The following is an 18,255-nucleotide window of genomic DNA, read 5'->3' on the forward strand; positions in this document are numbered from 1 at the left end:
CAGACCAGTGAACTTCTATGCCAGATCTTCATACCCACACACCCGATGCTCCCTCCGTTTTCCTGCTTCTCTGCTACTTTAGACTGTTCTTGGCATTTTCCCTCTCAATGGTTTTCCCTCCTCACTGATGTGTATACACGCTCACATTTGCTTTCTCTCCTCAGAGCTTGTCTTCAAATTCTTGAGAGGATCCAACATCTCCCTCCTTTTTCTCACTCTGATCTTTAGAGTCATAGACTTCCATTGCTGGTGGGGATCTTGGAGATTATTTTCTCTGCAGGTTTCCAATCTTGAGTCCCCAGGTGGCAGATTTCAAGTGAGTTACAATATTCAAAAAGCTCTGCTTAAATCACAGTACTGTTGTTTGGTTTGTACTGCTGAAATACAAAGTTGGACAACTATTATTTGATAAATACAATTTGTCTAATAAAAAGCTTCACAAGATTGGGTTCATATTAGGGTAAGTGGGGAAGAAAGAATTCATTAAAAAAAGATTATTGGTAAAAAAAAAATAATCTCAGAAATATCACCAATTTGTTGTCATGTTCTCTTTTATAGATGACTCAACAGATGTCCTTTGGAGGAAATGTGGATACCAGCTAAGCTTCACTGGTTTGGAAGAGATTTTAAAGCTTATGTTGCCCAACTACGGTACATTTTTAGCAAGTGGTAGGCCGACCATTGATGGGGTATTGTTGCTACTCCAAGCAACCTCTTCCAATTTAATAGCACTGACTGCTAAAAGTTTGTGATTTGCTGTAGTTTTTGCCCTTCAGTTTAGGTTCTCTGGAGCGTCACACAATGGTCTCATCACTCTTCTAAGTGATGTCCTTCATGCATGGAGAGATAACAGTTGTAGACTCAGTGCCGCATATGCTAGTGCCAGCAAAGTGATTATGGACCCTTCCAGCTCCCCATTCAGACCATGAGCGCTAAGTCAATTGTTTCCCTCAACAACACCCATAAGGCCTTGACTCTTTGTTTTCTGCTTCAACCTCATGCCCTAAAATTATAGATATACATAACTATCTGAACTTTTGCTTATTGCTCAGTACCCTTTCCTTCTAGAGTATTCTTTTTCTTAATTTTCCCCCCAGATTTGCCTTTTTTGGAAATCTTTCCATCCCCTCCACCAAAGAAAAACTAGATAAGGCCCTCTAATACCTGCTTGGGTTCAATCTTGAATGTTTCCTTGTCTGTAACATTCAGTTGTAATTAACCATTTATTTTTCTCTCTCCTCACCAAGATTTTGGGATCCAAGGATGATACCCTAGTCTCTTAGCCTTAAAGCCTAGCACTTGACTGAAACTTAGAATACATGTTCTGTGAAATGAGTGAATGAATGAATGAATGAATGAATGAATGAATCCATGGTATGGCCCCTTCCTGTGTCTTGTCCAAGTGCATTCACCAACCCCTCAGCTTACATTGCTACATTGTCTCTTCATCGTGGCAATAAGTAGGTGGGGAATTGAGAAAGAAAGTAGATGGGGTGAGGGGGGAAGTAAGAGGGACGAGTAACCAGGAAAGAGATAAATACATGAAAATCAAAACTATTTTATAGATGAGAAACTGAGGCTCAGAGTACCTAACTCACACAGTGGAGACTGGAATCTCCCTTCATGGCTTCTGGCTCTGCGCTTTTCCTTTATATTGTGAATACTGCAGCAAGTATATTTTTAACACACAGAGGAAAACACACTGGCTCATTTCCAAAGACAATAGCCTCGTTGCCAGGGTCAAGGGGTCATTGCTTGAAATTTTAAAAATCAGTTCTGATTTAAACCCAGCCTCTCACTTGGAGCGATGACTCAGGCTAATTTTGTGGGCGGCATGTTTTCCTTTGAGATTTCTCATCCGATCTGTTCCCTGTTCTCCTAGATTACATAAGGGTGAGATGAATTCCGTGACTGGATCCCAACTCCCTGGGGACCAAAATAATCACTGTTCTGTTTTCCATGGGAGATGAAGATATATATTAGGATTTTAACATTTTTTGAACACCTACTTTAAAAACAGGAGACATCCGCAGCAGGTGGGGCTTGCAAATGATATTTCTAATCAGATATTCATCCAAAAAGTAATTAACTTTAGGAAAGTGTCTTCCCTGTAAGGCCCCGGAGACTTGTAAAAAGACTTCCTCACTCTCGGATCGCTCTGAATACACTTTGTTTTTGCCTCCGCCTGTGTTCCAGAGTCCAAAGGGAAGATGAGAGGCAAGTCCTGCTTATAAGAACGTCATCACATTATGGTGTCTCAGGGCTGTGGGGCAAGAAGTCTCCCTTCCACTTGTCCCTCTCCACCTCAGTCCCAGCTCCCTCAAGATGGTGCTTTCTCATGTTTTGTAAATTGCTGAGGGTTCTGCCAGTTTCTTGGGTTTCATCTGGCTCACTGCCTTGGCTTCTCTGTCACTCCTTTTAGGAAATTCAAGGGAGGAAAAGCTAAGCATCTCTGTTTTGAATTCAGAGAGACATGAGTTCAAGCCCTGGATCTGCCACTTCGGAGCTGTGTCCTCGTGGCTGAGCCGTGACCTCTTTCTGAGTCTCAGGTTCTCACCTCTGCCTGGACTGTCATAGGACTGTTGAGATGACTCACTGAAAAAGTCCCAAGAAAACACTCAGCTTGGTGCCTGCTTCCTAGAAGTTTTGTAACAGAGCGTTTACATTCTGCCCTATCTGCATTCTATCTCTTTTTGGTAAAAGAAAGTTTGGATAGAGTTTGGCTAGTGTGTGAGCTTCCTGGGGCTGTTGTACGTAGGTACCACAAAACGGGTGTCCTAAAACAATAGAAATTGATTGTTTCACAGTTCTAGAGGCCAGAAGTCTTAAATCAAGGTGTCAGCAGGGCTGTGCTCCCTTTGGAACGTGTAAAGGACTCTTTCCTTGCCTTTTCCTAGCTTCGGGTGGTTTGCCAGGAATCACTGGCATTCCTCGGCTTACAGCTGCATCAGCTAAAGTGCCTGCTTCGGGTGTCACGTGACGCTCTCCCTGGGCTCTCTGTCCACACGTGCTGGTCTTCCTACAAGGGCCCTCACTGTATTGGAGTGGGGGTTCACCCTCCACCTATACAACCTCATCTAAACTAAATTACATCTGCAAAGACCCTGTTTCCAGATAAGGTCACATTCCAAAGTACTAAGAGGTTAGGGCTTCAACATATATTTTTTTGGAGAGGGAGTGGGGGATGTGGACAACACAATTCAACCAATAATAAGTAAGTACTAAATTTTATGCTAATATACTCTAGTCTATTTAGTCGATATATCATATAGACTTCTGTTTAGCTTAGATTGGATTTTGCTGCCTGAGAAGTCCAATCCTGGAATAGCAGCCTTAGAGCAAAAGGAAAGATGCTGTTTATTTCACTTCTTCCCTATTTATGCCCCCTTTCCCACATCTTTCCCTTTATTCTAAGTCTCCCAACCACCATGCTCACCATCTTTAATCCATTATCCACCCAGCAGCCAGGCTTCTCTCTGTCTCCTCCTCCTCTTTCTAGAACAGTCATGTGTCTCCGTCATCTTGTTCTTTATAAGACAAAGGTCAAACTCCTCACCGTGGCATAAACTGTCCTTCAGTACCTGATCCCTACTTACTTCTGGGGTAGTTACCTGTCATGGTTTGTTCCAGACAGCCCCCAGTTTTTTTTTTGTTTTTTTTTTTTTCATTAATAATGATTTTTTATTATATTATGTTAGTCACCATACAGTACATCCCCGGTTTTCGATGTAAGGCTCGATGATTCATTAGTTGTGTATAACACCCAGTGCACCATGCAATATGTGCCCTCCTTACTACCCATCACCGGTCTATCCCATTCCCCCACCCCCCTCCCCTCTGTAGCCCTCAGTTTGTTTCTCATAGTCCATAGTCTCTCATGTTTCATTCCCCCTTCTGATTACCCCCCCTTTCTTTATCCCTTTCTTCCCCTACTGATCATTCTAGTTCTTATGTTCCATAGATGAGAGAAATCATATGATAGTTGTCTTTCTCTGCTTGACTTATTTCACTAAGCATTATCTCCTCCAGTGCCGTCCATGTTGTAGCAAATGTTGAGAACTCATTCTTTCTGATTGCTGAGTAATATTCCATTGTATATATGGACCACAACTTCTTAATCCAGTCATCTGTTGAAGGGCATCTCGGCTCCTTCCACGATTTAGCTATTGTGGACATTGCTGCTATGAACATTGGGGTGCATATGGCCCTTCTCTTCACTACGTCTGTATCTTTGGGGTAAACACCCAGTAGTGCAATGGCTGGATCATAGGGTAGCTCAATTTTTAACTTTTTAAGGGACCTCCACACGGTTTTCCAGAGTGGCTGTACCAACTTGCATTCCCACCAACAATGTAGGAGGGATCCCCTTTCTCCACATCCTCTCCAACAATTGTTGTTTCTTGCCTTGTCTATTTTTGCCATTCTAACTGGCGTAAGGTGGTATCTCAGTGTGGTTTTGATTTGAATTTCCTTGATGGCTAATGATTTTGAACATTTTTTCATGTGTCTGTTAGCCATTTGTATGTCTTCATTGGAAAAGTGTCTGTTCATATCTTCTGCCCATTTTTTGATTTGTTTATTTGTTTCTCGTGTATTGAGTTTGAGAAGTTCTTTGTAGATCTTGGATACCAGTCCTTTATCTGTAGTGTCATTTGCAAATATATTCTCCCATTCCGTGGGCCAGACAGCCCCCAGTTTTAACACTGAAATTATTGCATCCTGAGAAACCTCTCAGTCCTAGACAAACCAAGGCAGCTACTCAGTCTACTACCTCCCTATGGTTTTAGATGCTTTCTAGCTATTACAAGTTTAATTTGGGGGCGCCTGGGTGGCTCAGTCATTAAGCATCTGCCTTCAGCTCAGGTCATGATCTCAGCGTTCTGGGATTGAGCCCCGCATCGGGCTCCCTGTTCAGCGGGAAGCTTGCTTCTCCCTCTCCCCCTCCCCCTGCTTGTGTTCCCTCTCTCGCTGCCTCTCTCTCTGTCAAATAAATAAATAAAATCTTTCAAAAAAAGTTTAATTTGGTCTTGCTAATTGCATATTGTTCTGTCATTAGCTGTTTACTTATAAAGCTCTGCTGCCAAATGACGTTTCTTAAGAATTTCATTTATTTTATATTTTATTTAAATTCAATGTAATTAACATATAGTGTATTATTAGTTTCAGAGGTAGAATTTAGTGATTCATCAGTTGCATATAACACCCACTGCCCATTCCATCAGGTGCCCTCCTTAATGCCCATCGCCCAGTTACCCCAACCCTGTACCCACCTCCCCTCCAGTAACCCTCAGTTTGTTTCCAAGAATTTTAGATCCAGATAAATCTGGGTTTGAATTTCAACTCTGATGACCTTAGTATGCATATTTCATTAAGCATCAATTTCCTCAAAAGCAAAAGGGGCACAAAATGATGTATCCTTTGGTTGTCGTGAGGGTAAATTAGCTATAATGAATAAACCACCTGGCAGGGTGTCTGGTACATATTGGGTGTTGGTAGATGGTAGATGTTTTTCGCTGGTAGATACGTCTATATACTCCAGAGTACCTGTGTTCAGTAAATGCTTTTGAAAGAAAGCTCAAGGCTACAGAACTCAAATCTCTTGAGCCATGATCTTTCTGTCCTGCCATTTTCTCTCTCTGACTTAAAAATAAATCCATTCTTTTAGAGGTTAGCCTTACTAAGAACTTGGCTCAAAGCCTTGTCAAGTAATGTAGAAAATGACAGATGTATTTCCTATGGACCTTTTACTACTGGAATTTTCCATGTGTCAATAATTTTCTACCCTCTGGTGATTTTGATCTGGTTGGATTCAGCAACTGATCCTTGAAGGGAAAACAGAAAACTGAAAAGACCTTGAACCCTCTCTTGTTCTCCAGTAGTTGTGAACTCAAAACATAAATTCATTTAAAATTGGTGTGACATCATTGATGGAATGAGGAGTCATTTAAAGCCTATTTCTCCATATCGGCCCCCAAAGAAACAAGCAGTGTTTTATTCAGCCTGATGGTGTTTAAGTTATGTGTATGAGAATGAGTGATGTTGTCTCCCACTCATGAGGGGAGAAGGGAAAATCCTGACTGTGGTCAAAAGGATATCACTGGCTCTTGGTTTTCTCTGACATCCTCATGGAGGCCACTGGTTCTTTTCATCTAGTGGGTATTTGATGTCATGAAGAGATTAATAATTCACAGAGTCTGGGCAGTACTTTTCCACTGAGGGCTGTGTTCAGGGAAGAGCAGAAGTGCTGGCAAAAACCTGAGGGCTCCTGACAAGGTCGGATGCCTTATGCTTCAGCAAGTGTTCCAAATCCTCAGTAACCTCTTCCTTGCTGTGGCTGACACACAGAAAAGCAGGGATTCTTGAAGGACTTTTAGCTTTCTTGGCTGAGGTTAAGGTGAGTTCCATCAAATTGACCTGTAAGAAATGGCATGTCATCAAGAGCAACAATAAAATGTAAATAAAAATTTAATTATCAGTCCAAATACTAGTAATTCAAGAGGTGCTGTGAAATTATATGGGATTCATTGCTATAGGTGGTCAGAGAGTTAGTAATATCCAGGGGAAGATGAGGCATGATCTAGTATTACTACTATCACTAGTTCTTGGTTTAACTATTCTTATCTACCATTTTTTTTAAGTTCTAGGAACTCTTCATTGCATGTGACATGTCTTTTCATCTTTACACTAATTCTTGGAGATAGACAACTTTATGTCCATCTTTTAAATGAGTAAACAGGCTCAGAAAGTCAGCTGGGCTTTTCTGAGGCCATCAAGATGGTAAAAGGTGCTTGACCCTGGGGTAATTATTTCCAGACATTGCTTCTTACATGTGCTATATCACCTTCCAGTAATAATTAAAAATTAATGATTATGAAGAGTCTTCTTAGTATTTTGCAGGGACTTATGAGTTTTTGAGACCATTTATATCTCCCCACCCCCTTACCTGTCACAGCAGTCCTGTGCATGAACATTCTGGGGGTTACTAGCTCTATCTGGTGAATGCAGAACTTGAACTGGAGGGATCTTATGTGATTCCCAAGGTCACTAGCGGAGTGGCTAGTGGCTGGCTTTGTGACTTGTGCTTTAGAAGATAGAGGGTTTCACACCAATGGCAGCTGCCATTTTTGGTTCCACCCCGAGTCAAAGGAAATGAGGCTGGAAACTGGTCTGAACTTAATATTCTACCTTCACTAGCTTTAAAACTCTTTTGTCAAGTCCACGTGGCTTCCTGGCAGCAAGATTTACCCTGACTAGACTTCCAACGGTCGTGATGAGAGCTGCCATCTTTTGTTCTTGTCCCTTTTCAAACTCTGGTTGTACAGCCTCCTGGCAATTCTATGATCTTCCCAATAACTTTTTAATAATCAGCCAGAGTCTGGTTCTGTCACTCTTTATAGCTGAAAATGCTGACTGTACAATATTCCACCAACACTGTGTGCAAAGAAGCTTCACAGTGTTTCTACATATTCTGTCTTCAAATAACCATAGTTCTGGCCCACTCCCCCTTTTTAAAACCATATATTGTCAAAGTATAACCCATAATTTCAACCCTTTTGCTCAGCCATTATTTCAACAATGCTTTGCTTAACTATTTCATGCAATAGTAAAGATGACTGTCGATTCCCTAGAGAGCTGGTTTTAGATTTGACTCGCAGAGTGGAGAGGAGCATGATGAATATCAAGGAGCAGGGGGACAGGTCTAGGAGACCTTTGACTGGTTGAAGGTCCTTATACAACGCACTTAATTTTTCTCCTTGCAATCTTCTCCACCTTCTATCCTTGTCTTTCTCTTTATCTCCTATTCCCACTCTTTTGTCCTCTCTCCAAGCAGAAGACAAGGGCTATTTGAGGGATATTTAGCTCTACTGAAATCTAAACATCAGTTTGAGCCCCTTTTGTCCTGAGCGTGCTCTGTGATGTTTATCATGCTAACACATACATCACCTCATTTAATCTCCTCAAACAGTTTGGAAAGAGATTATGATGTCTCTATTATGAAAAGAAAGAGGAGGAGAGAAACTAAAGTCTGAAGCATGTTAGGACTTGCTCAGGGCAGGGCGGCTCCTAAGTATCTTTCCCATGAGGTTGCAAACATCAGTTGAAAGTCAGCACAAATCAGATAGTCAGGACTATAGACTATAGACAATGGACTAGGAAACAGACAGCTTTTTGGAGCACTTGCTCTGTTACTTACCAACTGTGTGTATCCTGGGCAAATTATTCCAACACTTTCTTAGACAACACCATGGGAGTGTGGGAATGTGAAGGTTGGACACCCAGTGGAAGATAAATAGAATTCAGGCACTTCACTTGAAATGTCTCTTTTGCCCCACATTCAGTTTGTTCCCCCATAGCGTGCCTCCTGTGATATCTTTGGAAGGCATGAGATCTAGCTTTCTTTCCCAGCATGTAATGATGCCTGGGTCCCAGATGGCTTTTGCCACCAGCCAGATGGCCTCTGCATATTGGAAAGATATACCACTAGAGCTCCTACTTCTCTTTTTATGAAAGCTCAAGTTACCCATGGCTTTCCTGACCACATTTCTTCATACAGAAAGTTGGAGTACTCAACAAAATTGGATGGGGCTAGCTAGAGTATGGTATATTTAGAACGGTGAACCTCAATTTTGCCTGTAAGCAATGAAGTTGGGGGAGTCAAGGGTCACACTTCTGCCCCAGGAGAATCATTCACTAAATTATAAGACTTTTAGACAGATAAAATGAGTCTCATGGTGTCAGATACAGTTGGGGTAAATTCTTGTTCTGTTACTTACTCATTGGTGTACTTGGCCAGCTTACTTACTCACCCTATGCCTCAGTTTCTTCTTCCAAACCGAGGACAATATTTTAAGACCTAGTTGGTTGCGAAGATTACACAAGAAGATTCCTGCAAAAGCATTATCTCTGTCTGACACAGGGCAACCATTCACTAAGTATTCACTGCTAATGTGCTCATTGCCTGGTTGGTATTTGTTCTGTCATTGCTGAAGGTGACATAATATATGGGTGAAGTGCGATGATGGCTTTTATTATAAACTTGGCAAATCCACTGACCTGAATCAGCTTCTTTATTAAGGGACCTGATCGGTAGGGATAAGAATTTTATATGTTATCTTCACACAAAAAATACTAAGTCTACCATTGGGTTTTCCAAGTAATAAATATTGAGAAGTAGACAGCTTTTCTCCCCTTACTTTTCAAGTAGAATTTTTATGTGTTGTCAACATAGCAAGAGTGAGAAGAAGGTAGAGGAAAAGGTAAGATGTTTGAGAGCCATTCTGCTGTGTATCAAGAGATGAATTTTACTATTCATTCGAAAACACATCTGCTTCTTGTGTGGAAGTTGGGTCTCCCTGGCTAGACTACAAGTTCTATTCAGGTACCAATTATGACTGAACTCTCTTTGTGTTTCTTATGTGTACATGGGCACCATGTAAATTATCCCTCTACTCGAGCTATACTTTTCAGTTCTTTCCAGTTCATGCCTCTGTACCTTTGTTTTCTCTGCTGGGAACCAGTTGCCACACTTGTCTGGCTGTTTAGCTCATTTCTCAAGACTCAGTTGAAATGTCACCTCCTCTGGAAGAGGGCTGCTTATGCCCAAGGATGGCTAGTTAAGTTTGTCTTCTTGGTATTTCCTGGACAGGAAGCGGAACTGCTCACTGTCACATCAGCCAGAGAGCAAGCGCTCAGATCATTCTGACACAGCCAGACAAACAACATCATCAATACTCAGACAAGATGGATATTTTTAAGGTACGCACTTGGTCAAATCATCTTGATCCTGAAGATGTTCAACTCTTGGTGTCTTGGGCCTGTTACAAGAAAAAGAAACGTGTGTGGTTTTCAAGGCAGCGGAACAAGGATTTGGCTCTTGGTTCTCACTACTTATGAGCTGTGTGAAAACTGAATCTCAATTTTGTTATTTTTTAAAAAAATGAATATAATGAAAGCTACCTTGAAGATCTGATACATGATTGACTAAGATAATGCAGGTCAAGTATCAAGCATGTCTCTGGAATCCAGAAGGCATTCAATGAACAGTAGTTATCATAAGGTTGTCTGTCCTTGTAGAACATTCTCGGGTCCCTTTCTGAGAAACTGCAGTTTAGTTCCCATTATTCACACATAAAACCTCTTTTTACAAGATGATCCTAAGTGTAGCTTATTAAAGAAACAGTCCATCTGCACATGCTACTCTGTCTTTCTGGAAATAATAATGCTTGCCAACCACATTTCTGGAAAATGTTATGGTTGGTAAAGATTATTACTAGTGTAATCAAGGTACAACAAAAAAAGATAAGTTTAAGGGATAAACAATAAAGGTGGCATTGCATGTATTTTATTTATTTATTTATTTATTTATTTTTAAAGATTTTATTTATTTATTTGACAGAGAGAGAGACAGCCAGCGAGAGAGGGAACACAAGCAGGGGGAGTGGGAGAGGAAGAAGCAGGCTCATAGCAGAGGAGCCTGATGTGGGGCTCGATCCCATAACGCTGGGATCATGCCCTGAGCCGAAGGCAGACGCTTAACCGCTGTGCCACCCAGGCGCACCTGCATGTATTTTAAAAGCAAATAAATGTTAGGAGGACATCTAACTCCAAAACACAGTAAACACAATTGGTCTGGCAAGACAAACTGAGGGCTTCAGAGGGGAGGGGGGTGGGGGACTGGGCTAGGCCGGTGGTGGGTAGTAAGGAGGGCACGTATTGCATGGAGCACTGGGTGTTATACACAAATAATGAATCATGGAACGTTACATTAAAAACTAAGGATATACTGTATGGTGACTAACAGAACATAATAAAAAATTATAATAATAAAAAAAAGGTTAAAATCTTGCTGTTCCCCCTACAAACACTGCTTTATGACAATCAAATCGGTGAGGAAACAGATGTAGCGAGGCTGACTGTAAGGTCCATTATGTGTTTCATTTTCTCCACGGTATCTATTAAGAGCGGATTGGCTGAACGATTTGAATGACTCCTTACTGTTATTTTTGTTATGAATTCTCCAAGGAATCAGTGTTGGGTTTGGTTGTTATTTTGTTAGTACCATGACAGGGACAGTCATAGTTCAGGAAGGTACATGTTTGGTACAAGGGCAGAATAAAAAAGTAGCATGCTCTTTTCTTTGTTTTATTTGGACTAATGTTAGACTTTTTAAAAAGTTGCAGAAATAGTACAAAAGTTCCCTTATATGCTTGACCATACTTTCCCAAATGTTAACAATGTTAACATCTTATATAACTAAAGTGAGATTATCAAAACCATGAAATTCACATTGTGCGATATTGTGAACTGAAGTACAAACTTTTTTCAAAATTCACCAATTTTTCAAGTGTTCTTTTTCTCCTTTAAGATCCAATTCAAGATCCCACGTTGCATTTCTCTCCTCGCTGTCTCCCCTCTATAACAGTTCCTCAGTCTTTTCTCGCCGCTCATGATTCTGGCACTTCTGAAGAGCACGGATTGATTATCTTGTAGTTTATCTCACAATTTGGATTTGTGCCAAGAATGGATTTGTTTCCTTATCAATGTTTATACGTCAGTGTCTTATAACTAGTCATGCTTACCTCGATCTCTTGGTTAAGTTAACATCTGTCAAGTTTCTCCATTGTAAAATTATTTTTTCCTTTGTTGTTGACAAATATTTGGGTGAGATGTTCTGAGATTGTGGAAATCGTGATTCTCTTCAAACTCTCACCAAAAAAAAGCATCTGCAATGCTTTTTTACTGTGGTGTTTGCCTACTGGTGATCCTAGACTTCCTTCTAATCTACTGCATTTATTGATTGGAATTCTACTGTGTGGAAGAGCTATCTCTTATTGATTGATTGATTTCATTATATCAATAGAGCTCATGGGTTTTTAATGCAATTCTATGGGTTGAAATTCAATACCACCATTACTATCTTGTAAACAAAAGCACTCTCTTCACAGTTGCCCTGGTGGTATTGGAAAGAGCACAGGAAAGGCTGATTGGAGGTCTGGGCTAAGCTGAGCCTTCTCTTTCATTATGCATTGAAATATCTATATCAGCATATTTGGGTTGGCTTGTGGATACTGAAATAGAGCACAGAGCATAAGAATATGAGAGACAAAGAGGCAGAGAAAGACAGAGAGAGACAGAGAGAGACAGAGAGAATGAGGTGAGAGCAAGCGAGCACCAAAGGGCCACATGGAACCTGAAAGGGGGGAAAACAGGGTGGCTCCATCTAGAACTCCTTACTGAGTTGAGACATGCATCAGATACTCTATATGCTATCCTGGAGTAGGGAGGACCTGGAATTACTGAAAAACAGTGCTTAGACCTTCAGCAAAAAATATATAACATACAATAATGACCAATACTTGGGGGTTCCTTTGGAATCAGTTTATCTCTGGCCAAATAGACCAGAGATTTTGTCCTTTCAGAATAGATGGGACAGAGGTCTGGCCAGTGACATTGAATGACTCTCTTGTAAGCCTATAGAGGATGGAGGGGTTCAAGAAAACAGGAGACACGAAATTATTTGGAAAGACTCAGATATGATGTGGAGCAATGAAAGGGGGGAAATACTCAATGCAAAATGCCGTATTGGAGACCAGATATTCAACCTCTAGTCCTGACTTTGTATCACGGGGCTTAGTTTCCTCATTTGCAAATGACACTATTACATTTGATGGTCTCTGAAATTCCTCCCTTCATCTCTCTGGCACGGCGCTATTCTTTCTAATGTGTTGGTTTAATGCTGCTAAAGTGGGTGGGTCGTATTCATTCATGAGGAATTCCTAAGGAGTTTAAAGCATTTTAGCCCCAGAGTCTATGAGCTGAGATGTGCTGCAAAGAAGACCAAGGCGAGCTGCAGGATTTGCCATGCTCAGAAAGGCTCTGGGAATTCCTGAAGACAAATGCATGAAGCCGCTCTGTACTTGACGTTTCCGTGAAATCGTTCACATTCAGTTGCTGTTGGGCACATATGCTACAGAGCTTGGTTTCAAGCTAGCATATGGCAGCTTTGGAATAAAGTTCAGATTCTTGTTAATATCCTTGGCTCATTTGTCTTCCCAGTTCTAGTAAATGACAGAAGAGAGAGTAGAATGCAATTCTAGTGCGGGGCGTTACATCAGTGAAGTTTGCTCTTCACCTGCGGGGAGGGGGGTGTTGATGTTCAGCGTTCAGAAACTTCATCAGGTTCTTTCCTTTTCTTTGTTTATATCTATCTGTCTCTGTGTCCTTTCTTTCTTTGTGTCTTTCTTGTATCCTTCTTTCCTCTGTCCCTCTGTTGCTCCCTCCTTCCCTTATTCCCTTCCTTTCTTTTTTGCTAATGAGTTCCTTGCGGGTAATCTGTGACCACTAGATGAAGAGAGAATTTTCTGAGACAAATTTCTTTTACTGGCAAGTCTTGAAAAGAAGGGAGGCCACAGGTAATGTGACTCTTTCTCTAGCCAGGCCAGAGCTTATTCTCCACTGAGGGACAGCTGCTCCTGGCTCACACCATCCAGGAAAAGAAGAGAACAAATTCATTCCCCTCAGCAAAGCCCAAGTCCTCTGAGCTTTCCATTTGTGAATTCCTCTGCCTAGAAATTAAATTGGAACTGACCTAACAGTCCTTTAGGCTCAGTGACTTTCCAGAATGCTCTCAAAGGTGAGCAAGATTATTTGGGGTGTCTCAAGGCCACTGAGGCCGATGGATGGGTCCCTGAGTTCCCACCCCACATTAGCCAATATGGCAGGTTAGTTAAGGGCATGGATGGCAGAGCCAAGTTTGCAGGGTGTGATTCTGGTTAGTAGCTAGAAGATCTAGGGCAAGCTATTTAACCACTCTGTGCCCCAGTTACTCATCTATAAAATGGGAATAAAATAATAATAATAATGCTTACCTCGTGGGATTGTGTGGGAATTAAATGAGCTAATATACTTAAAGCACTTGCAACAGCGGAGGTCGTATGTCAAGTGCTATGGAAATCTCTTCTGTTGTTATTACTAGGTTTACATCATCATCGCCACTGAAATTCGACACACATCAGCTGATGAGAAGGTTTAACTGTTAAGAAAATACTTTGCACACCCGTACGCATACTCCGGTTTTTTGCTAATTTTATCCAGTGCTAAGAAGCCCTATAATGCAGTCAGCTAAACTCTGCTTGAACACGCCTGGTGATAAAGAGCGATTTCATCAACTCGTATGGCCGCCCGCTTTGTTGGTAATAAGCTCTTGCTAATGAGCTAAAATCTATCTCCTTGTAGCTTCAACCAGTGAGCCCTTTTCCTCCCCTCTGGAATCATGCGGAATTAATCTCTTTTACTTCCCTATGACAGCTAGTCTTTCACTTGGCCCAAGAATGAGCTCAACATCATTGATGGGATCCAGTGTCCTTGCTTACATGCTTCCAATGGGAATGAGCTCACTACCTCCTGAGGCAGCTTGTCTGGCTGTCGGGGTAGGGGCCAAGGGCAGGCTGCCCAAAATGGGCCACTTTGGCATATTGGTTATTTTAAATAAAAGTTACTAAAGAGAGACAGTCTATGCAAGAAGGACACTCAGGCTCTCTGTCCCTCTGAAAGCAGGAAATAAATCTCCCATGTGAAAGGGGCCCTCCCTGTGCTGGAAGGTATAGAGAATTCTCATCACCAGAGGTGGGAAATTTAGAGCCTAGAAGGCAGTACAAACAACTCTTGTTACTTTTTACTAATTTACTCCCCAAGCCCAAATTCTGTTTAGAATTCCTTACTAATTGAACCTCCCAAAGTTAAGTTTTCTTTGTCCTGTCAATTCCTCAGAGATTCATTGTGTCTTTGTCTAAAAAGTATAAAAACTGCCTGCCTTGGTCATTTCTTTAGGTCTCAATTTCATTATTGGGCCTCCATGCACATGTAATTAAACCTTGTTTTTTTTCTCCTGTAAATCTATCTCATGTCAATTTAATTCGTAGCCTAGTAGAAGAACCTTGGACAGAGGAAAATTTCCTCCTCTCCTTCATTGGTCACCTCTGATGATTAGAAATTCTTCCTGCAGCCAGACTAACTGGCCTGTCCTTGTACTTGCACCCACTGGCTCCCCTAGAGTTGCTTAAAATTCTAGCTCCCCTTCTTTAAATGGGCTTTATGATTAAAAAAAAAAAAAAGAGAGAGAGAGAGAGAGGCATTCTTGTCTTCTCCAAGTCAACAGAGTATACGCTTTCAACTGCTCCTTATGTGAAGAATTTCTCCAGGACTCATCATTGGATCCGTCCAAATAAAGCCAAAATCATGCCGTGACAATTTCTCTGGCTCATTCCCAGCCCTGCATTCCCGGGGCCCCCAGAGTTTTGTGTCACACGAGCTCTCCAGCTGGTCCTTCATCCTTCATCTGGTCTGGTTCTCTCTTATCAGTGTCCACTGTTGAAAACCAATGAGGGCCGCCCCTCCCTCTGCAACAGTTGAATACAGAACACTGGTGTCTTGGCAAAAACTGCTGCTTCTTCAGAAACTGCCAGCATTGTGGGGGGCTATGAAGCATTTGTTCCTGCCTCGGGGCATCCAAGCACTTTGGGCCCCTTGTGGAGGCCCCACTCAGCCACATCTCCCCCCCGCCCCAGGCACCAAAGCAGTGATGCTGTGTCTCCAGGTTAAACGGTGGTGACCTCCCTCTTTTCATGGCTGACAGACATCCATGGGGCTGGGGGACCAGGAACTGCAAAGGACACTCCTTCCTGCCCCTGCTCCCCCTAAATGTATGTGCAAACCTATTTTCCTTGTTTTGCTCATAGGGTTGCTTCTTGCTGCCCCGCCCATCTGCTCATATATATCTGACCCAGTCAGAGGTCCAAGTGGGACTCCTAACACACAGGGCAAGCTGTTCCGGTCTGCCACCATCACATTTCCTCACCTTTGCTTGAACGAATTGATTCACATTAATCAAATAATACAAATACAGATATTGGGTCCAACCGTGGTAGGGGAAAGAAGTGTTCCAGGAGAGAGCTTGAATGGGGACGGGCAGGGGGTTCCATGAGAGGGTGGGATTTGACCTGAAGAGGGTTCATACCAGCAGACGTGATAAGCCGCAGACTCTGTGTTTGGGATTCTAGTGTGCATGTGTACATATATGCTCGGTATACTCGCCGGGGATATATGGGAAAATATAATTTGATTGCTTTGGGGAATAATTAAAATAATTAAGCTTAAATTAGAGCCATTGACTTGGAAGGCTATTTTCTAACAGTGATTTACTCTAATACAAACAAAAAAATCAATACTATTTACATAGTGCAATCCCATTCAAATAGCTATACTTAGTTAGCATTCACATCTTACCATGGCTGACAGTAATTGTTTATTTGTCCATAATAGTCAAGTTGCAACCATACAATCTAAAAACAAAATGAAAGCCTTTGTTTTATCATTTATGATTTCTCAGTTGCATTCATTTTTCTACAATTGGATTAGGTGGAGGTTCCAGACCACAGCCCTTTTAAAACAAGTTCTGAAATTGTATATGATTTAAGATTTTGTCCCTAAACACAATGATATTTTATCTGTGAGATCTCTCTTCAAATCCATTCATTCATTCATCTACTCATAGAGAAAAATATATGAAACATGTAATATGTGCAAGGCAATAATGTTAGCTGCAATAGGGAATATCAGGAATGAATATGATATCACCTTTGCCCTCAAAGAAGAGCTGGAAAACTAGGGGAGAAGCTCCCTTACACTTTAATCTCAGGTAGAATATAATTTGTATTAGGATGATGGCACAAACCAGGTACAATGGGAGTAAATAGAAGGGGGTCACAGTCTTTTAACTGGTGTATGGGGGACTTCAATATATTTTCTACAGGAGAAAAATCTCAGAAGAGTCTTCAAAGAATAAAGTAAGTGAGAAGCCAAGACCTGGAAGACTGGGAGCCCAGCACACACTGAGAACATAGCAGATATGTTGGTGCTGATGAAGAATGTAGTACGTGGAGAGAGTTGGGCTGACCATGCAGTTTTGCAAGACTGCAAAAGGCATTGGGAGATCAGCTTTCAGGATTTTGTTCCCTGCCTTACCCAGTGAGGGGACTCTCAGGAGTTTGGAGCACAGGAGTGACATGATCAGAGCTCGGCTTCTGCGTTCTCCCTTTGCATCTCCGTTTTTGTGGTATTCATCCCAGTCAAATCCATCCAGAACCACGTGATGTCATAGGTCTTCTAGACCTGTCATTTTGTGATGAGCAAACTAAGGCACAGAGAGACCAAGTGGTTCAACTAATGCTTTGCCTTAAAGATCGGTGCTTTGGAGGGAGCCCCGCCTTCTCTTCAGCAGCATCTAAGTCTCTGTTTTGGTTAAGTTGGGAAGAGGAAGGAAGAAAAACAAACATGTGCAGAGCTTTTGTCACGTGAAGAACATTCCACGGAGAATGTGCGTATATTCTGACTTGATCCTCACTTAACCTTAATGTGAATGGGCTTCCCTTGGTTGTGAGGCCCAAGGGCTCTCAGGCTTGTGTTGGAGGGGAAGAAGAGGAGATGTCAGAACAGGAGGGAGGGTGTTATACGCAACTAATGAATCATTGAACACTACATCAAAAACTAATGATGAACTATATGTTGGCTAACTGAACATAAAATAATAAAGGTTGAATATAGAATAAAAGAAGAACAGGAGGGAGGAAAAAGTGATTAAAGTTCTTTGTGAGGTGGACCTTGTGATAAGACCTTTGCACATATTTTCTCTGCAATGTTCACAGTTTAGGAAATTGATGTAATGCTTACCATTTTTATAGATGAAGGAATTGAGGCTGAGGATAGTTACACAATTTACAATGTACATAATTTTTGAACACTTACTATTCTAAGGACTTTTTGGATCTAAACCACTCCGTCTTCACAACAGCTTTATGGGTACATCATGGATAAAGAAATGGGCAGAAGAATCCAGGAAACTTGACCAATGTGAAATAACTGGTAAATCGGTAGCTGGGAGTTAAGCCCATGTAATATGGTTCCGTAGTAAACTTGCGTCATCATGACACCAATTTATCAGATGGCACAATTGCTACATGATGGAACATCCCAAATCTGAAGCTTCCTCATCTTCTTCTATTCCATGAGGTTGAAAACATTTTCAAGCAATTCAATTCAATTCAATTCAACTCAATTCAATTCAAAACTTTTATTAGCTTCCTGGTGTATTAGCTTCCAGACTTTATGGTAGGTGTTGGACATTCACCAACACACATGTGCACGTGCACAAGCTTGTGTGCACACACACACACACACACATGTACCCTGCCTAATGTG

This window comes from Ursus arctos, unplaced genomic scaffold (assembly GCF_023065955.2).
Source record: "Ursus arctos isolate Adak ecotype North America unplaced genomic scaffold, UrsArc2.0 scaffold_9, whole genome shotgun sequence".
NCBI lineage: Eukaryota > Metazoa > Chordata > Mammalia > Carnivora > Ursidae > Ursus > Ursus arctos.